General features: G+C 44.6%; 6 non-coding genes across 6 annotated transcripts; all 6 read left to right on the top strand.

Annotated features, from left to right (window-relative positions):
• The first annotated feature begins 1287 nt into the window (after window positions 1-1287).
• trnae-uuc (transfer RNA glutamic acid (anticodon UUC)) lies at window positions 1288-1359 on the top strand. Its single transcript has one exon. It is a non-coding gene; the product is annotated as a tRNA-Glu (tRNA).
• Window positions 1360-4466: 3107 nt separating this feature from the next.
• On the top strand, window positions 4467-4539 carry trnar-acg (transfer RNA arginine (anticodon ACG)). The gene has a single exon. It is a non-coding gene; the product is annotated as a tRNA-Arg (tRNA).
• Window positions 4540-5640: 1101 nt separating this feature from the next.
• trnah-gug (transfer RNA histidin (anticodon GUG)) lies at window positions 5641-5712 on the top strand. The gene has a single exon. It is a non-coding gene; the product is annotated as a tRNA-His (tRNA).
• A 1683-nt stretch (window positions 5713-7395) lies between these two features.
• trnae-uuc (transfer RNA glutamic acid (anticodon UUC)) lies at window positions 7396-7467 on the top strand. The gene has a single exon. It is a non-coding gene; the product is annotated as a tRNA-Glu (tRNA).
• Window positions 7468-8683: 1216 nt separating this feature from the next.
• On the top strand, window positions 8684-8754 carry trnae-uuc (transfer RNA glutamic acid (anticodon UUC)). The gene has a single exon. It is a non-coding gene; the product is annotated as a tRNA-Glu (tRNA).
• Window positions 8755-10992: 2238 nt separating this feature from the next.
• trnae-uuc (transfer RNA glutamic acid (anticodon UUC)) lies at window positions 10993-11064 on the top strand. Its single transcript has one exon. It is a non-coding gene; the product is annotated as a tRNA-Glu (tRNA).
• The last annotated feature ends 10440 nt before the right edge of the window (window positions 11065-21504 follow it).

Here is a 21504-nt window from a genome sequence, read left to right as displayed (position 1 = left end):
GCTACGGGAGGTTGATGTGCCTGAGGTTCATTTTCTCACACAACACAACGGCCTGCATGTTTCCAATAAAGGTCCAAATCAGATTGCAAGATTTTGTTAGAAGTTAGGTGGGAATTTGCATTTACCTAGTACAGGTTGCCTTGCTATGAGTACAGCACACGCAATCTACATTTCTCACTGTACCACGCTTTTCAGGGGTGAGGTTGGTCTCAATGTCCCTGGATCAAACCTGTGCAAAGTGAAATGAGGCTGGTTTTCACTACAGCAGGCAAAAGGTGTGCCTCTTCATCCAGCATATGGTTTTCTGTCACAAAAAAAAAACAAAAAAACAAAACTGATCAGGCTACGGGAGGTTGATGTGCCTGAGGTTCATTTTCTCACACAACACAACGGCCTGCATGTTTCCAATAAAGGTCAAAATCAGATTGCAAGATTTTGTTAGAAGTTAGGTGGGAATTTGCATTTACCTAGTACAGGTTGCCTTGCTATGAGTATAGCACACGCAATCAACATTTCTCACTGTACCACGCTTTTCAGGGGTGAGGTTGGTCTCAACGTCCCTGGATAAAACCTGTGCAAAGTGAAATGAGGCTGGTTTTCACTACATCCAGCATATGGTTTTCTGTCAAAAATAAATAAATAAATAAAAAACTTATCAGGCTACGGGAGGTTGATGTGCCTGAGGTTCATTTTCTCACACAACACAAGGTTAGTACTCTGCGTTGTGGTCGCAGTAACCCCGGTTGGAATCCGGGTCACGGCATGGAGTTTTCTACCTCACCCCTGAATCCTAAGGTTGGGCATGTCTTTTTGACCTCTAGCCCTTTTCCGCTGGAAAAGCACAAGTAGATCGAACAATGGCTCCATGGGCCAGTGGCGCAATGGATAATGTGTCTGACTACGGCTCAGAAGATTCTAGGTTCAACTCCTGGTTGGCTCAGTTCCCTTTTACCTCACTCCAAAGGTGTGCCTTTGCAACCCACTCTGGCAGCTGAGTTTCCGGCAGACCACTCATAATCTCTGGAATGCTGTGAGTCATGATCCTACTCAAGTCAGCACGCTGGCTTACTATAGCTGGCTTCCAAGTTTGCCATGTGGAAAGCAAAACGAGGCAGGCCGAAAGTGTGCCGGCGCCTCCCGCTCGTGGTCCAGCAGCTGATTTTCTGGCAGTGTAACAGGTCTGTGACGATCATAACGTAGTGGTTAGTACTACGTGGCCCCGGAAACCCCGGTTGGGACGCGATTGACAGCGCTGCATTTTCTCATTTTCCTGAGCAGGCGCGTATGTCCCATATGGTCTAGCGGTCAGGATTCTTGGTTTTCACCCAGGCGGCCCGGGTTCGACTCCCGGTATGGGAACGGTGCTGTAGTGTATGGCCCAAGTTGAAGTTAGTTTAGCTTCTCCAGCTGAACGCTTGACTTAGTAGAAATGAAAGCAAGAGTAGTTAGGTTCTCATTTCCACAAGCTTTCTGTGGGCCAGTGGTGCAATGGATGAATCAGAAGATTCCAGAATCAAAACATGGAGGATTTGCTTTAGCTCTCTCTTACCCCATCCAACATCATGGCCCCGTCTGATGGCTAACTCTAATAAACTAGTAAAACTGCCTCTCTGAATCTGGCTGTAATAGCCCCTTCTCAGGGGTGAGGTTGGTCTCAACGTCCCTGGATCAAACCTGTGCAAAGTGAAATGAGGCTGGTTTTCACTACATCCAGCATATGGTTTTCTGTCAAAAATAAATAAATAAATAAAAACACTTATCAGGCTACGGGAGGTTGATGTGCCTGAGGTTCATTTTCTCACACAACACCACGGCCTGCATGTTTCCAATAAAGGTCAAAATCAGATTGCAAGATTTTGTTAGAAGTTAGGTGGGAATTTGCATTTACCTAGGACAGGTTGCCTTGTGTTGTGCATAAAAATGACATGAAATAAACACGAGGGAGACTGAGTATGAGTAAATATGTAATTTTATTGGTAATTCACAGGACGGGTGGGTGCGTAGTCTGGAGGAGAGTAAGAGGGGGAAGAAAATGGGGTGCGTCCTGGGGACATGGGGAAATCAGGGTGGGTGAAGTGAACGGACCACTGAGAGTCGGGCGGACTGGTGGGTGAGAAGAGGGACGAATGGTCGGGGCCCGGATCAGAGAAGACAACATCATCCTCGGATTGGAAGCTAGAGGGGGGTTCTGGTTCTGACTGTGTAGAGGCGTCAACACGCACGTTCGTGGGGCAGATTCTGTACCGAAGAAGAGGGGGGAACCCCGGGTCTCTACTCTTAGGGGGGGGGTGCTGCGAAGATAGTTAAGTAGCATCATGATATCAGCCGTGAGATGCACAAGCTGGTAATGAGTGTCCAGATCCAGATCCAGGTCCAGTAACGGAGAGAGAGGGGACTGACGACGGGCACCGGCACCTAGACATACAGAAGCGGTTTTAGTCAGAGGTGGATAAATTGGTAAAACACTTTAAAGATCTTTATGGGTTATTAGTCGAAATAGTCGAAAGAAGTGTACGAGCTGAGGAGTGCTAAAACACACACACACACACGCTCGTACAGTCAAGGGCGGGCAAGTAGACACAACATACACACACACACTCTCTCTTTCTCATATACACACACGAATAACTTTAATAATATCTTATAGTAATAGAGAAACTCTATAAAAAACAGAATAGTAGGATATGCAGGACAGTAGAACTGCAATGATATTAAGAAGTTGGAAGTACAGTAAACCGCTTTTCAAGTAGTATAAATATATATAAAATAAGAAATATAGTGCAAATATGAAAATAAATTATAAACGAGAAATACAGGAAAAATAGAAAAATATGACTTACTCATGATTCAGATGGTGAAGATTCTCGTCTCGCAAGGAAAGCCTTAATTTTTAGAGAACCATGAAGAGAGCCAGTTATAAGGGTGGCTGGGTCAAACTGCCCCCCTCTCGATAACGATAAGACCAAGGTCCCTCCCGGTTGTTTAGTCGTCTTGTCTACGTCATTTTATTTCCCTAGGTAATTGAGAATCCTGGTTTCTGACCACCTAGGTAATTGAGAATCCTGGTTTCTGACCACCTAGGTAAATGAGAATCCTGGTTTCTGATTCTCTATGTAATTCAAAACGCTGGGTTTTTATTTTCTGGGTTATTAGAAATGCCTGGGTTCTGATTCTATGTGTAAGTGAAATAGGCCTTTTCTGGAAACAAATGGGTTATCTAGTGTGTAAATACAGTATAAATACTGGAGCTTAAGCTCAGGGTATTGGGATCACTTCTGAGAATTCTCATCGGTGTGGATCTCGTGTGGTGGAATGGAACAATAAAGCTGGACCCTTGCTTCTTCTCACTCACGGCTGGTGTATTTTTTCTATCTCCAACTGGGCTCAGAGGTAGATGTGAGTATTGGCTTCTAAGTTGAGTTTTAAATGTTTTTGGGTAATAGGCTAAATTTGAGCCAACACTTGCTTTGAGTATAGCACACGCAATCAACATTTCTCACTGTACCACGCTTTACAGGGGTGAGGTTGGTCTCAATGTCCCTGGACCAAACCTGTGCAAAGTGAAATGAGGCTGGTTTTCACTACAGCAGGCAAAAGGTGTGCCTCTTCATCCAGCATATGGTTTTCTGTCACAAAAAAAAAAAAAAAAAAACTGATCAGGCTACGGGAGGTTGATGTGCCTGAGGTTCATTTTCTCACACAACACAACGGCCTGCATGTTTCCAATAAAGGTCAAAATCAGATTGCAAGATTTTGTTAGAAGTTAGGTGGGAATTTGCATTTACCTAGGACAGGTTGCCTTGCTATGAGTATAGCACACGCAATCAACATTTAGCACACGCAATCAACATTTCTCACTGTACCACGCATTTCAGGGGTGAGGTTGGTCTCAAAGTCCCTGGATCAAACCTGTGAAATGAGGCTGGTTTTCACTACAGCAGGTAAAAGGTGTGCCTCTTCATCCAGCATATGGTTTTCTGTCACAAAAAAAACAAACAAAAAAAAAACTGATCAGGCTACGGGAGGTTGATGTGCCTGAGGTTCATTTTCTCACACAACACAACGGCCTGCATGTTTCCAATAAAGGTCAAAATCAGATTGCAAGATTTTGTTAGAAGTAAGGTGGGAATTTGCATTTACTTAGTACAGGTTGCCTTGCTATGAGTATAGCACACGCAATCAACATTTCTCACTGTACCAGGCCAAAGAAGTGCCAGAATGTCCCACGCCGCATCTAGCAGTTGATTTTCTGGCCGAGTGGCAACCCTCCTCAGTCCTGAAGTGCGGAGTGCAGTGACCGTATAGTGGTTAGTACTCTGCGTTGTGGTCGCAGTAACCCCGGTTGGAATCCGGGTCACGGCATGGAGTTTTCTACCTCACCCCTGAATCCTAAGGTTGGGCATGTCTTTGTGACCTCTAGCCCTTTTCCGCTGGAAAAGCACAAATAGATCGGAAAATGGCTCCATGGGCCAGTGGCGCAATGGATAACGCGTCTGACTACGGATCAGAAGATTCTAGGTTCAACTCCTGGTTGGCTCAGTTCCCTTTTACCTCACTCCAAAGGTTTGCCTTTGCAACCCACTCTGGCAGCTGAGTTTCCGGCAGACCACTCATAATCTCTGGAATGCTGCGAGTCATGATCCTACTCAAGTCAGCACGCTGGCTTACTATAGCTGGCTTCCAAGTTTGCCATGTGGAAAGCAAAACGAGGCAGGCCGAAAGTGTGCCGGCGCCTGCCGCTCGTGGTCCAGCAGCTGATTTTCTGGCAGTGTAACAGGTCTGTGACGATAATAACGTAGTGGTTAGTACTACGTGGCCCCAGAAACCCCGGTTGGGACGCGATTGACAGCGCTGCATTTTCTCATTTTCCCGAGCAGTCGCGGATGTCCCATATGGTCTAGCAGTCAGGATTCTTGGTTTTCACCCAGGCGGAAGGGGTTCGACTCCTGGAGTGGGAACGGTGCTTTAGTGTATGGCCCAAGTTGAAGTTAGTTTAGCTTCTCCAGCTGAACGCTTGACTTAGTAGAAATGAAAGCATAAGTAGTTAGGTTCTCATTTCCACAAGCTTTCTGTGGGCCAGTGGTGCAATGGATGAATCAGAGGATTCCAGAATCAACACCTGGAGGATTTGCTTTAGCTCTCTCTTACCCCGTCCAACATCCTGGCCCCGTCTGATCACTAACTCTAATAGACTAGTAAAGCTGCCGCTCTGAATCTGGCTGTAGTAGCCCCTTTTCAGGGGTGAGGTTGGTCTCAACGTCCCTGGATAAAACCTGTGCAAAGTGAAATGAGGCTGGTTTTCACTACATCCAGCATATGGTTTTCTGTCAAAAATAAATAAATAAATAAATAAAAAACTTATCAGGCTACGGGAGGTTGATGTGCCTGAGGTTCATTTTCTCACACAACACCACGGCCTGCATGTTTACAATAAAGGTCAAAATCAGATTGCAAGATTTTGTTAGAAGTTAGGTGGGAATTTGCATTTACCTAGTACAGGTTGCCTTGCTATGAGTATAGCACACGCAATCAACATTTCTCACTGTACCAGGCCAAAGAAGTGCCAGAATGTCCCACGCCGAATCTAGCAGTTGATTTTCTGGCCGAGTGGCACCCCTCCGCCTTCGAGATGTGCGGAGTGCCGTGATCGTATAGTGGTTAGTACTCTGCGTTGTGGTCGCAGCAACCCCGGTTCGAATCCGGGTCACGGCATGGAGTTTTCTACCTCACCCCTGAATCCTAAGGTTGAGCATGTCTTTTCCTCTGGAAAAGCACAAGCAGATCGGACGACAGCTCCATGGGCCAGTGGCGCAATGGATAATGTGTCTGACTACGGATCAGAAGATTCTAGGTTCAACTCCTGGTTGGCTCAGTTCCCTTTTACCTCACTCCAAAGGTGTGCCTTTGCAACCCACTCTGGCAGCTGAGTTTCCGGCAGACCACTCATAATCTCTGGAATGCTGCGAGTCATGATCCTACTCAAGTCAGCACGCTGGCTTACTATAGCTGGCTTCCAAGTTTGCCATGTGGAAAGCAAAACGAGGCAGGCCGACAGTGTGCCGGTGCCTCCCGCTCGTGGTCCAGCAGCTGATTTTCTGGCAGTGTAACAGGTCTGTGACGATGCTTTAGTGTATGGCCCAAGTTGAAGTTAGTTTAGCTTCTCCAGCTGAACGCTTGACTTAGTAGAAATGACAGCATAAGTAGTTAGGTTCTCATTTCCACAAGCTTTCTGTGGGCCAGTGGTGCAATGGATGAATCAGAAGATTCCAGAATCAACACCTGGAGGATTTGCTTTAGCTCTCTCTTACCCCGTCCAACATCCTGGCCCCGTCTGATCGCTAACTCTAATAAACTAGTAAAGCTGCCTCTCTGAATCTGGCTGTAGTAGCCCCTTTTCAGGGGTGAGGTTGGTCTCAACGTCCCTGGATCAAACCTGTGCAAAGTGAAATGAGGCTGGTTTTCACTACAGCAGGCAAAAGGTGTGCCTCTTCATCCAGCATATGGTTTTCTGTCACAAAAAAAAAAAAAAAAAAAAAAAAAACTGATCAGGCTACGGGAGGTTGATGTGCCTGAGGTTCATTTTCTCACACAACACAACGGCCTGCATGTTTCCAATAAAGGTCAAAATCAGATTGCAAGATTTTGTTAGAAGTTAGGTGGGAATTTGCATTTACCTAGTACAGGTTGCCTTGCTATGAGTATAGCACACGCAATCAACATTTCTCACTGTACCAGGCCAAAGAAGTGCCAGAATGTCCCACGCCGAATCTAGCAGTTGATTTTCTGGCCGAGTGGCACCCCTCCTCAGTCCAGAAGTGTGGAGTGCCGTGATCGTATAGTGGTTAGTACTCTGCGTTGTGGTCGCAGCAACCCCGGTTCGAAGACGGGTCGCGGCATGGAGTTTTCTACCTCACCCCTGAATCCTAAGGTTGAGCATGTCTTTGTGACCTCTAGCCCTTTTCCTCTGGAAAAGCACAAGTAGATCGAACAATGGGTCCATGGGCCAGTTGCGCAATGGATAACGCGTCTGAATACGGATCAGAAGATTCTAGGTTCAACTCCTGGTTGGCTCAGTTCCCTTTTACCTCACTCCAAAGGTGTGCCTTTCCGGCAGACCACTCATAATCTCTGGAATGCTGCGAGTCATGATCCTACTCAAGTCAGCACGCTGGCTTACTATAGCTGGCTTCCAAGTTTGCCATGTGGAAAGCAAAACGAGGCAGGCCGAAAGTGTGCCGGCGGCTCCCGCTCGTGGTCCAGCAGCTGATTTTCTGGCAGTGTAACAGGTCTGTGACGATCATAACGTAGTGGTTAGTACTACGTGGCCCCGGAAACCCCGGTTGGGACGCGATTGACAGCGCTGCATTTTCTCATTTTCCCGAGCAGTCGCGGATGTCCCATATGGTCTAGCGGTCAGGATTCTTGGTTTTCACCCAGGCGGCCCGGGTTCGATTCCCGGTATGGGAACGGTGCTTTAGTGTATGGCCCAAGTTGAACTTAGTTTAGCTTCTCCAGCTGAACGCTTGACTTAGTAGAAATGACAGCAATGGATGAATCAGAAGATTCCAGAATCAACACCTGGAGGATTTGCTTTAGCTCTCTCTTACCCCGTCCAACATCCTGGCCCCGTCTGATCGCTAACTCTAATAGACTAGTAAAGCTGCCGCTCTGAATCTGGCTGTAGTAGCCCCTTTTCAGGGGTGAGGTTGGTCTCAATGTCCCTGGATCAAACCTGTGCAAAGTGAAATGAGGCTGGTTTTCACTACATCCAGCATATGGTTTTCTGTCAAAAATAAATAAATAACTTATCAGGCTACGGGAGGTTGATGTGCCTGAGGTTCATTTTCTCACACAACACAACGGCCTGCATGTTTCCAATAAAGGTCAAAATCAGATTGCAAGATTTTGTTAGAAGTAAGGTGGGAATTTGCATTTACTTAGTACAGGTTGCCTTGCTATGAGTATAGCACACGCAATCAACATTTCTCACTGTACCAGGCCAAAGAAGTGCCAGAATGTCCCACGCCGCATCTAGCAGTTGATTTTCTGGCCGAGTGGCACCCCTCCTCATTCCAGAAGTGCGGAGTGCCGTGATCGTATAGTGGTTAGTACTCTGCGTTGTGGTCGCAGCAACCCCGGTTCGAATCCGGGCCGCGGCATGGAGTTTTCTACCTCACCCCTGAATCCTAAGGTTGAGCATGTCTTTGTGACCTCTAGCCCTTTTCCTCTGGAAAAGCACAAGTAGATCGAACAATGGGTCCATGGGCCAGTGGCGCAATGGATAACGCGTCTGAATATGGATCAGAAGATTCTAGGTTCAACTCCTGGTTGGCTCAGTTCCCTTTTACCTCACTCCAAAGGTGTGCCTTTGCAACCCACTCTGGCAGCTGAGTTTCCGGCAGACCACTCATAATCTCTGGAATGCTGCGAGTCATGATCCTACTCAAGTCAGCACGCTGGCTTACTATAGCTGGCTTCCAAGTTTGCCATGTGGAAAGCAAAACGAGGCAGGCCGACAGTGTGCCGGTGCCTCCCGCTCGTGGTCCAGCAGCTGATTTTCTGGCAGTATAACAGGTCTGTGACGATCATAACGTAGTGGTTAGTACTACGTGGCCCCGGAAACCCCGGTTGGGACGCGATTGACAGCGCTGCATTTTCTCATTTTCCTGAGCAGGCGCGGATGTCCCATATGGTCTAGTGGTCAGGATTCTTGGTTTTCACCCAGGCGCCCGGGTTCCACTCCCGGTATGGGAACGGTGCTTTAGTGTATGGCCCAAGTTGAACTTAGTTTAGCTTCTCCAGCTGAACGCTTGACTTAGTAGAAATGACAGCATAAGTAGTTAGGTTCTCATTTCCACAAGCTTTCTGTGGGCCAGTGGTGCAATGGATGAATCATAAGATTCCAGAATCAACACCTGGAGGATTTGCTTTAGCTCTCTCTTACCCCGTCCAACATCCTGGCCCCGTCTGATCGCTAACTCTAATAGACTAGTAAAGCTGCCGCTCTGAATCTGGCTGTAGTAGCCCCTTTTCAGGGGTGAGGTTGGTCTCAATGTTCCTGGATCAAACCTGTGCAAAGTGAAATGAGGCTGGTTTTCACTACATCCAGCATATGGTTTTCTGTCAAAAATAAATAAATAACTTATCAGGCTACGGGAGGTTGATGTGCCTGAGGTTCATTTTCTCACACAACACAACGGCCTGCATGTTTCTAATAAAGGTCAAAATCAGATTGCAAGATTTTGTTAGAAGTTAGGTGGGAATTTGCATTTACCTAGGACAGGTTGCCTTGCTATGAATATAGCACACGCAATCAACATTTCTCACTGTACTACGCTTTTCAGGGATGAGGTTGGTCTCAACGTCCCTGGATCAAACCTGTGCAAAGTGAAATGAGGCTGGTTTTCACTACAGCAGGTAAAAGGTGTGCCTCTTCATCCAGCATATGGTTTTCTGTCACAAAAAAAAAAAAAAAAAAACTGATCAGGCTACGGGAGGTTGATGTGCCTGAGGTTCATTTTCTCACACAACACAACGGCCTGCATGTTTCCAATAAAGGTCAAAATCAGATTGCAAGATTTTGTTAGAAGTTAGGTGGGAATTTGCATTTACCTAGTACAGGTTGCCTTGCTATGAGTATAGCACACGCAATCAACATTTCTCACTGTACCACGCTTTTCAGGGGTGAGGTTGGTCTCAACGTCCCTGGATAAAACCTGTGCAAAGTGAAATGAGGCTGGTTTTCACTACATCCAGCATATGGTTTTCAGTCAAAAATAAACAAATGAATAAATAACTTATCAGGCTACGGGAGGTTGATGTGCCTGAGGTTCATTTTCTCACACAACACAACGGGCTGCATGTTTCCAATAAAGGTCAAAATCAGATTGCAAGATTTTGTTAGAAGTTAGGTGGGAATTTGCATTTACGTAGTACAGGTTGCCTTGCTATGAGTATAGCACACGCAATCAACATTTCTCACTGTACCACGCTTTTCAGGGGTGAGGCTGGTCTCAACGTCCCTGGATCAAACCTGTGCAAAGTGAAATGAGGCTGGTTTTCACTACATCCAGCATATGGTTTTCAGTCAAAAATAAACAAATGAATAAATAACTTATCAGGCTACGGGAGGTTGATGTGCCTGAGGTTCATTTTCTCACACAACACCATGGCCTGCATGTTTCCAATAAAGGTCAAAATCAGATTGCAAGATTTTGTTAGAAGTTAGGTGGGAATTTGCATTTACCTAGTACAGGTTGCCTTGCTATGAGTATAGCACACGCAATCAACATTTCTCACTGTACCAGGCCAAAGAAGTGCCAGAATGTCCCACGCCACATCTAGCAGTTGATTTTCTGGCCGAGTGGCACCCCTCCTCTATCCAGAAGTGCGGAGTGCCATGATCGTATAGTGGTTAGTACTCTGCGTTGTGGTCGCAGTAACCCCGGTTGGAATCCGGGTCACGGCATGGAGTTTTCTACCTCACCCCTGAATCCTAAGGTTGGGCATGTCTTTGTGACCTCTAGCCCTTTTCCGCTGGAAATGCACAAGTAGCTCGAACAATGGCTCCATGGGCAAGTGGCGCAATGGACAACGCGTCTGACTACGGATCAGAAGATTCAAGGTTCAACTCCTGGTTGGCTCAGTTCCCTTTTACCTCACTCCAAAGGTGTGCCTTGGCAACCCACTCTGGCAGCTGAGTTTCCGGCAGACCACTCATAATCTCTGGAATGCTGCGAGTCATGATCCTACTCAAGTCAGCACGCTGGCTTACTATAGCTGGCTTCCAAGTTTGCCATGTGGAAAGCAAAATGAGGCAATCCGAAAGTGTGCCGGCGCCTCCCGCTCGTGGTCCAGCAGCTGATTTTCTGGCAGTGTAAAAGGTCTGTGACGATCATAACGTAGTGGTTAGTACTACGTGGCCCCGGAAACCCCGGTTGGGACGCGATTGACAGCGCTGCATTTTCTCATTTTCCCGAGCAGTCGCGGATGTCCCATATGGTCTAGCGGTCAGGATTCTTGGTTTTCACCCAGGTGGCCTGGGTTCGACTCCTGGTATGGGAACGGTGCTTTAGTGTATGGCCCAAGTTGAAGTTAGTTTAGCTTCTCCAGCTGAACGCTTGACTTAGTAGAAATGACAGCATAAGTAGTTAGGTTCTCATTTCCACAAGCTTTCTGTGGGCCAGTGGTGCAATGGATGAATCAGAAGATTCCAGAATCAACACCTGGAGGATTTGCTTTAGCTCTCTCTTACCCCGTCCAACATCCTGGCCCAGTCTGATCGCTAACTCTAATAGACTAGTAAAGCTGCCGCTCTGAATCTGGCTGTAGTAGCCCCTTTTCAGGGGTGAGGTTGGTCTCAATGTCCCTGGATCAAACCTGTGCAAAGTGAAATGAGGCTGGTTTTCACTACATCCAGCATATGGTTTTCTGTCAAAAATAAATAAATAAATAAAAACACTTATCAGGCTACGGGAGGTTGATGTGCCTGAGGTTCATTTTCTCACACAACACCACGGCCTGCATGTTTCCAATAAAGGTCAAAATCAGATTGCAAGATTTTGTTAGAAGTTAGGTGGGAATTTGCATTTACCTAGGACAGGTTGCCTTGTGTTGTGCATAAAAATGACATGAAATAAACACGAGGGAGACTGAGTATGAGTAAATATGTAATTTTATTGGTAATTCACAGGACGGGTGGGTGCGTAGTCTGGAGGAGAGTAAGAGGGGGAAGAAAATGGGGTGCGTCCTGGGGACATGGGGAAATCAGGGTGGGTGAAGTGAACGGACCACTGAGAGTCGGGTGGACTGGTGGGTGAGAAGAGGGACGAATGGTCGGGGCCCGGATCAGAGAAGACAACATCATCCTCGGATTGGAAGCTAGAGGGGGGTTCTGGTTCTGACTGTGTAGAGGCGTCAACACGCACGTTCGTGTGGCAGATTCTGTACCGAAGAAGAGGGGGGAACCCCGGGTCTCTATTCTTAGGGGGGGTGCTGCGAAGATAGTTAAGTAGCATCATGATATCAGCCGTGAGACGCACAAGCTGGTAATGAGTGTCCAGATCCAGATCCAGGTCCAGTAACGGAGAGAGAGGGGACTGACGACGGGCACCGGCACCTAGACATACAGAAGCGGTTTTAGTCAGAGGTGGATAAATTGGTAAAACACTTTAAAGATCTTTATGGGTTATTAGTCGAAATAGTCGAAAGAAGTGTACGAGCTGAGGAGTGCTAAAATACACACACACACACGCTCGTACAGTCAAGGGCGGGCAAGTAGACACAACATACACACACACACTCTCTCTTTCTCATACACACACACGAATAACTTTAATAATATCTTATAGTAATAGAGAAACTCTATAAAAAACAGAATAGTAGGATATGCAGGACAGTAGAACTGTAATGATATTAAGAAGTTGGAAGTACAGTAAACCGATTTTCAAGTAGTATAAATATATATAAAATAAGAAATATAGTGCAAATATGAAAATAAATTATAAACGAGAAATACAGGAAAAATAGAAAAATATAACTTACTCATGATTCAGATGGTGAAGATTCTCGTCTCGCAAGGAAAGCCTTAATTTTTAGAGAACCATGAAGAGAGCCAGTTATAAGGGTGGCTGGGTCAAACTGCCCCCCCCTCGAGATAACGATAAGACCAAGGTCCCTCCCGGTTGTTTAGTCGTCTTGTCTACGTCATTTTATTTCCCTAGGTAATTGAGAATCCTGGTTTCTGACCACCTAGGTAAATGAGAATCCTGGTTTCTGATTCTCTATGTAATTCAAAACGCTGGGTTTTTATTTTCTGGGTTATTAGAAATGCCTGGGTTCTGATTCTATGTGTAAGTGAAATAGGCCTTTTCTGGAAACATATGGGTTATCTAGTGTGTAAATACAGTATAAATACTGGAGCTTAAGCTCAGGGTATTGGGATCACTTCTGAGAATTCTCATCGGTGTGGATCTCGTGTGGTGGAATGGAACAATAAAGCTGGACCCTTGCTTCTTCTCACTCACGGCTGGTGTATTTTTTCTATCTCCAACTGGGCTCAGAGGTAGATGTGAGTATTGGCTTCTAAGTTGAGTTTTAAATGTTTTTGGGTAATAGGCTAAATTTGAGCCAACATTTGGCACCCCAGATGGGACTGGGCTAAGATCTATATGTCTGGAATCTCTCCTGTGGTACTTCGCTCTCTAAGCAACAGACAGGCCGTATAGGAAAAGGCATTGCAGACGCCTGTTATTTCAAAGCTCTGTTTTAGTGGTCTGTTGCTACGACTGAGAAGCCCCGGGGTGGGAAGAAAGACTAAGTGGGTCTCCAAAAGAACCTGGAGTGAGTGAGAAGAGGTAAGAGAAGTGTGGATTGTAGAAGATTGTACTTATTGTAATTGTATAAGGTTCATAAGACTGTGTAAGGATATGGCATATGTGTTGTGTGAGTGAAAGTCCTGCAATACCGCTGGAGGAAGGGAAAAAAGGTAGAAAAAAGAGAAGAGAAATAGAGAAATACTCCAGGGCGGGGATAGAAAGCAGGTGGAAAATGAGGCCTCAGACCCCAGATACCGGCTACTAGACTAGACTAGCAGACTAGTGGCGGCTGCATTGGTGGGGACCCCTAATACCGCTGGAAAAAGATTAGATAAAAGATAGATAGATTAGATTCCAGGGCTGGATAGAGAGGGGAATAAATCCTGGGCCCAGGTCCGGGTCGTGCAATACAGCATGCCCAGTGTATGAATGGAATATGTACTAACAAATGTGTGTGCTTAAAATATATGTGCTTATAATATGTATAATATGAGTGTGGTGTGAGAGCGTGTAAGTTTTGGAGACAGGGAAAATGTATTTATTAGTGCTCTGAACATGAGCTCCATACCTAAAGTATTGGATAAGTGGGATAAGATTCAGAGAAAAGAATTCTTTTGGAGAAAGTTGGATTTAATTTGTATGACTGTAAGCTTCATGCATACGGAGCTGGTATGTAGGTGCTTTATACTTTGAAAACTTCATGTAGTAACATAAATAAGCGTAATAATGTGGAATACAATGTGTGTATGGGAGCTTGCCTGCGTTGTTGATAGAACGGAGGGGTGTATGTGTGTGTTCTTGTCTGTCCTTATCTGTGCGTCTGTGTGGAAATAGGGAGGAAGGACAAGGGGAAAAAAAACAAAAAAAAAAGGAAAAAAAAACAAAACAAAAAAAAAAAAAGGGAAAAAGATTGTGTGATCCGGGAACAGGAAAACTGAAGGTGGGAGAAAAGTATATTGTCGGGGCCATTATTGAGAAATGACTGCCACAAGGCCCACACGGGTGAGGTTTCCAACTCAGGACGGGGAAAGTAGGCGGCTGCAGCATCCACAGGGACACAATGGAGCCCGCGTGAAAGAAATACAAAACGATGCAGGAGTAAGTGAAATTTTGTCCTGGTTAAAACGGGGGGCTCAAAAAGACGGTGCGGGAATATGGCGCAGTGTAGAAGGGTTGTGTATAGCCCCAGTCAGCCGCCTCCCACGCTTGATCAAAGACACCCATGGCGTGGATCATGTCAATAAGACTGAAATGATCCGGAAAATCCGTCAGGAATGGTGGTCCCCTCAGCTGGCCTCACAGGTGGACCAAATGGTGAACGCATGTGCTGTGTGCATCAACCACAACGTGCGAAAGAACCTCACCACCCCCTTAGGACATATTCCCCCGCCGACGGGACCGTTTCGGCATCTAATGATGAATCATATAGACATGGGAGCGGAGTTCCAGGTAGATGGGAAACGCTTCCTTCTGGTCATAGTGGACCGCTTTAGCCAGTGGGTGGAGGCGACTGCTACTTCTGAGGAAGATGTGGAGTCCGCCGCTAAATTTTTATGTTGTGAGGTCATACCTCGATTCGGGATCCCTGATTTTTTGAGTTCAGACAATGGCATCCACTTCGTAAATAACGTCCTTAAGTATGTTGCATCGGCCTTGAAGGTTGATCATAAGCTAGGATGTGTATATCTTCCTGAGTCCCAAAGCACGATGGACCCAGGGTACCGCACCCTAACTAATAAATTGGCAAAAATATGCGATGACTCACACCTAAACTCAAATCCACCGACAGTTATATTCACAGGTTAGAGAAGCAATCCATGGTGGGGACGGGGTACGGGAGGATGTACGTTTAGTGGCCCCCGGGGATAGAGTACACATTCGTATGTTCCAGAGAAATAGCCCCCTCGGGGCACGTCGGGAAGGACCCTTCACTGTGGTCGCTGCAACCGCCTCGGCTGTGAGAGTTGAAGAGAGAGATCATTGGTACCACTTAAACCAGTGCGTCCGTGCCGGAGCAGATACGGGACGGCGAGGACCAACAACCCCAGGCCCTGCCACTACAGGGCAGCCCATGGGGACGGAGGTGTTAACCGACAGCGACTCGGATACCTCACTTATGGGTCCGGCCTACGGCACTCGAGCCCAGGCTAAACGACGGGCTGTGGAAAGGCTAGATAGACCGGCCCAGTCGGATGCCGGTAGCTCAACAGGCTCTTCGTTCCTCTCCTCTCCATACGATGATATTGACCCTGTTACCTCCCCCCGAGCTGAAGCGGGAGACGTAGCTGCCGTCCCGCTAGTAACCCCACCAGAGGCAGAATTGTTATCAACACTCGCCACTCTCTGGCAATCTGATAACCTTGATGACCCCATGCCTATGAGCACTATTGATTTGGATATGCTGCAGGCCCTTGAGGTACAGTTAAGCACACCTCCCCCCGTGCCCCCTGAGCTCCAGTCTCCGCAGGGATCTTTACACACTCCCCTACCATTGAGTCGAGAGAACACTGGTTCAGCAGAGTAGCTGGGGTGGGGGCGCCTTATACCACAGGGCTAAGAGTTCCTGTTCAGACCAGAGGGTGATGTTCGGAAGAACACACCTTCATTGTATAATTTACTGATCATGATCTAGACTGCGTACAGTCCTATATATAGATTGTGACAGGTCAATAGCTTGCGTGCCTTTAACTGTAATTGGAAGTCGGTATGATTCCCTGTTTGTAAACTGAATGAGGACGGTTATCTAAACCACCGAGCGGGCGAGAGAGGGAGAGAGCGCGTGCGAGAGATTTCTGTTTTTTCCCCTTTTTCCAATCCTTTAGTTATATCACGCTCTACATTAAAGTCAAAGTGATTCAATGTATATATATATATATATATATATATATATATATATATATATATATATATATATATATATATATATATATATATATATATATACGTGGATATATTCCTGTAAAAATTAAAATCAATCAGCATGTCTTGATGTTATCAGTCCGGAGAGAACTTTAATAATAGTTTATGTGGTGTGCATTGTGCCACTTAGTTTCCTCTGCACAGACATCTTTGCCTGACTAATGATAAAATTAACATGTGAACCTGTTCGTTTTGAGTGATATTAATAAAAAACCCTGAAAAGTAAAACCGACCCGAGGTAACAGCCTCTGGCTGATCGCAATGTGGTCTGTATCAGGCTAGGTCACATCCTCCCTGTTGAGATAATGTTGAGCCTAAACATTTGGTTTTAGAGAGCAGTCTACCTTCATGAACTGACTCGCTAACAAGAGCTGGAGTAACCATAACTAATTTGTGTAGGTGATTCCTATACGGGTATGTGTCTATACAATATCTTAAGCAGTGTAAGTGCGAATTCTTCTGGCGTGTGGTATTCATGTTGTATAATGCGGAATAATTTCTGCATGTTTTCTCTTTAAATGCTGTGTATATGTCCAATGATAAGTAATTAGTAAGATCAGATGGCAGTAGTAGTCTGCACATCTTAAATTATTTGTAATGTGTTGTACGCCTGTTACAGATGTGATATCTAAGTCCGTAACATTAGAATAAGGTGATGATTACTTAATGTGGAATTCGGGTTTTGCAGGGAGTACGAGTATCTGGATTAGACAGCCTTGCATAATGGTTCCTTTTGCCGACATGTTGTGCTGATATGAGTTTGGGAGGTAGTTTAATTACGGTCCCTTTACAACAGTGTAATTTGAAGTGATTTGTTTTTTCCTGAACCGTAGACTGGTGAATAGAATAGAGTAGTTATGCAAATATATGGGTGTGTGTATATATATATACATATACGGTGTGCTATGGATATGTCATACAAAATATACGAGTTACAATATTTAAATAATACAAAGCAGTGGTCACAAACTCGAGAAAGGGAGGATATACTGCACAACCTCTGAAGTGAATTGAATTGATAATACGTTATACAGCAGCTGAGAACTGATAAAAACTGAGAGCTAAGAACTAGATGCAGGTGTGTGTGATCTGGGAATTGCAGTTCATGGCAGCCAGCCATGTTTGTGGACCGCAGTGAAGGATGGGAAATGTGGTTTGTGATATGAGTAGATTTAACACTACCTTAATATGGTCAAATACAGTTTAAATGAAATGGATAAAATTATAGGGCGAATCTTATGCTTCTTACAATTGTGCGTTCAGCCAAGGTAACAACTTGGTGGTAAATTGAAACAAAGCTCACAGATGATAAATTTTATTTTAGACTAAGTTAAATACATATTCACATTCCTCCAAAGTGAGCAACATTTAAATGTCATGTATGAAGGATCTGAGTGATATTTTGAGTACAGTATTTTGGTACAGTTATAAGTTAATAAGAAACAAAATGCATGTACATGCATGTATACCATTTAGACTAAAGACTAGTGCTGTACACATAGAACCAAATTCACTAGGTTGTTTTGAATGAAAATTAGTGGGATAAAAGTGGCTAGAGGACTGTAAATGCATATCTAGATCTCAACCTCATTTACTCTATTTTAGTTCTATCTTATTGGGATTATCACTCGTTAGCACAGATGGAATGTAAATATGTTCGGGTAGTGTGCACCACAAATTTCCAGACTAAAGGAATTTTGGTTTCCTTTCTCAATATCTTTCTGGTAAATGAAAAACAGGAAGGGATAAGAATGTATCTTTGTCAATTGGGTTTGTACTTTTAAAAGTAAACGGACTAGAACTATTTTACAGGGATAACTATACATGAGAGTGGAAAACCCCTTTAAGAGAGGTGTTATTCGATTGATTAGAGCAGTGGAGATTACTTTAGTAATTTTTTTTTTAAATGATTTGATAGACCAACATTATTTAATCTCTGCAGCAATATTTCCTGATTCACTGTGTTGAGAGCCTCTTCTAAATCAACAGACAAGGAAGTGCAGAGGGTACCGTGACATTGTTTTAAGACTTTCAAAACAACAGTTGTGCTGATATGTTTATATGACCTTAGACTTCTTGCAGACTGATAACATGTGAACGGTTCACTGAAAAAGCTGTCTACAAGGGACAGGAGGCTTTAGGATTGGACTGTAATGATCTAATATAGTTGGATGTCCCTGATTTAATTTAATAAAATAAAATAAATAAAAAAGAAAGCTGATTTCCAAATTTCTGGTATAACCCCGTTGTCAATGAAAGATTAAAATGATAAGTTAAAAGAGATAAAATAATATCAACTGCTAAGTTTAGAAATACAGACTCCACACAATCAGGGCCTTGTGATGTGTTTATATCGAACTTGAGTGATCTGTAAACATTAGAAGTCTTAACACGTTAAAAACTGAACTCCTCGTGTCGAATTGTTTTTAATAGCTTACTGCTTTATTAAAATCAGGGTATAGTAAATCACGATGAATATTCACCGTTTTAAGACCGAGATCTGATGCATAAATTGAACATTTAATGATGGGTTTTGCAGTTGTGTGTTCCCAGTTGTCTGTCTCCAGTTTCCAGTACTATTGTCCTGTAAACAATATCTTCGATCCTCAGAAAAAGGATGAAAGGACATGCCCACTTAGTCTAGCATTATTACAGCAAGCTGTGATAACAAAAGCGATAAGTTTTGCGATACAACCAACCCACCCAGTAACCATTATTTATAGTATGATGGATATAGAATACATATATAGATATATATATATATATATATATATATATATATATATATATATATATATATATATATATATATATATATATATATATAAGATGTCCCAACTGTAACCTATAACTGTAATTCCATTCCACATGATATTATTATTGATCAGCGCTTTTTTCCAAGTGACTGCATGTGAGAGCTCAAGGCCGTGACTCCCCTTAACATGCCTAGATTAGTAGGACACCTGGAAGCGTCTCCTTCGGGGGCTGTGGGCTCCCCTGCGGTGTACTCCTCTGTGGTCATAGACTCCCTTGCACGCTCCCAAGGCCGTCAGGACATGATTGGGGTCATCCTCCGCCCCATAAAAGCACAACAAATGTTCCTGGACGTTATCAAGTATGGTCTGCAGTAGATCACTGATTGCTCACTAAAGGACAACATCCTGAGATCCGGGTGTTCTTTGGACAAGCCTGACATTGAATGGACCTATGCTTTGCACCTGAACTATGGCTGGCAAACTACAACAAAGACTGTGTCTTACGTGTGACTGAATGGGGGGGTGCTGCTTGGGGGGGTCCCGGCTCAGGAGAATGGGGCGCTTACAGGGCTGAAGTTTATGTATTGAAAACATTGGATTTGGTGGCACAAGGATTGCCAGGCTGGAGAGGCTCTCTTAGTGTGGATCATTGGGAAAATTGCTCTCTCACACATCGATCTTACGTTCATCACACCAGGTCATTTCTATTTTGAAAGAACAGGATATAGGGATATGGGGTTAATCTATGTACCACCCGAACTAAAATTCTTAAACCTGTTAGTGTGCCTAACTCACCAACTGTGGTGTTGTAATGGTGTAATTAATTCTGTGGAGCCAGTCACTGAGAACACTCACGATTGCCCAGCCGAAATTCGTATTTCGTTGAGCTTAAAAGTTTTGGGTCCGAAATTTCACAAACATTATGAACACCCTGTTCTGCCCAATTGGCTGAATTGAAGTCTATCACTAAAGAATGCAACCTGGTTAAGGGTAGAATTGTTAAAAAAAAATAAAAAATAAATAAAAAATAATATAAATACTGACGTTTAGGCCCATGGATTGTGTCGTCTGTTTGGAGTTGTTTGAATGCAATGAGGTTCTATGAAAAAATTGGAACGCCACTTATCGAACAGATAGTTTAATTGAATTCTGACTGCACTTCTTGCTGTATGTATTACAGCTGCCCATGATCTTAGTTAGTGTGCGAGGGGGAAGGTAGAGGAATGATCTCTGTACTTGCAGGCAACGGTGGAGGATCACCTGAAGTGTGCTCAAAATTATTTATTTTTTCCTTGACCTTGGATAGGTCTGGCATACCCTGATTTGTGTTTGATGTAATTTGTGCTGATACTAAACGTATTTTGGTAGATGCTCTACCTCTTGCACTAATGACCTATCACATGCAGACTAACAGCAATATGTATCTAACACCGCATGAAATGCTTACGGGTCGACCCATGTCTGTGTCTGTTCCTTATGATGGACGGCCGCTGGAGTAATTGCAGATGAATCAAAAACATATATAAGACCACTAACTATTATGTATGGAGCTATATATTCACAGGAACACAGCTGAGTGCAGTGTTATGTGTGAGGCGTCACCGCCTCAACGGGGGGAGGAGGTGTTCACCGGAGGTGTTCACCCGGAGGTGTTCACCCGGAGCCGCGAGAGAATGCTGACTATGAGAATGCCTCAATCCTCCAATGACGAGATGGTGGGGAACACGTGAAGGTCCGGTACGAAGCTTCAACGGGGGGTCTGCTCAGTCAGTGGCAGACAGGATGAGAAGATGTGCAGATCCATGCCCTGGGTGTACGTGCTAGCCTAACCTCTCCCCAAAGGGTGGCTCTCTACAGTACGTAAAGTGCTTGAGCTGAAGACAACCAGCATACAGAGAGATATTGCATACAACAGACTGTCAAGTATTGTTATAAAATGTTATAAAATGTTTGTGATATGACGCACTCAGGCATGAGAAAAGTATAATGGTGCTGCCGAGCACATAGTGCTGGCAGGGTGGGAATTTTTCCTCGTAGGAGGTTTTTTCACCCACCCCTGACTGCAAAAGACTGGGGTTTGGTTTTTGAGGGGAAGCAAAAATCTGCAGGTCCCGACAAATGCAAAACTGTGGGCTGACAGGCCTAGTTGAGAAAGATAGGGACGTGTAGATCCAATCAAGTAGTTAGTTATTGTAGTGGCCACTCATACGTACGGCAGTAGTAGTAGTAATGAATGATTAGGGGAACTCAGTTAATCACACTTATAATCGATGTAGGCAAACAAAGTATAATCAAGGTAGTTAGATTCGAAATGAGATATATATATACATAGTTAAAAGGAGAAGTTAAGGGTTAAGAGTTATGGCTAGGTACATCTACACATGTCTCCCACCAGGTCTAAAAAACCTCCTCAGCTCTATTCGGATCAGTGTTGCGTAGAAGTGGTTATTGTAAGGGACCCATTGGATTACGGGGACGGGCGCAGGAATTAGCGTGGGACGGCCAGGGGGTGC

This window comes from Ictalurus punctatus, chromosome 9 (genome assembly GCF_001660625.3).
Source record: "Ictalurus punctatus breed USDA103 chromosome 9, Coco_2.0, whole genome shotgun sequence".
Lineage (NCBI taxonomy): Eukaryota > Metazoa > Chordata > Actinopteri > Siluriformes > Ictaluridae > Ictalurus > Ictalurus punctatus.
This window is presented reverse-complemented; position numbering and strand designations above follow the sequence as displayed.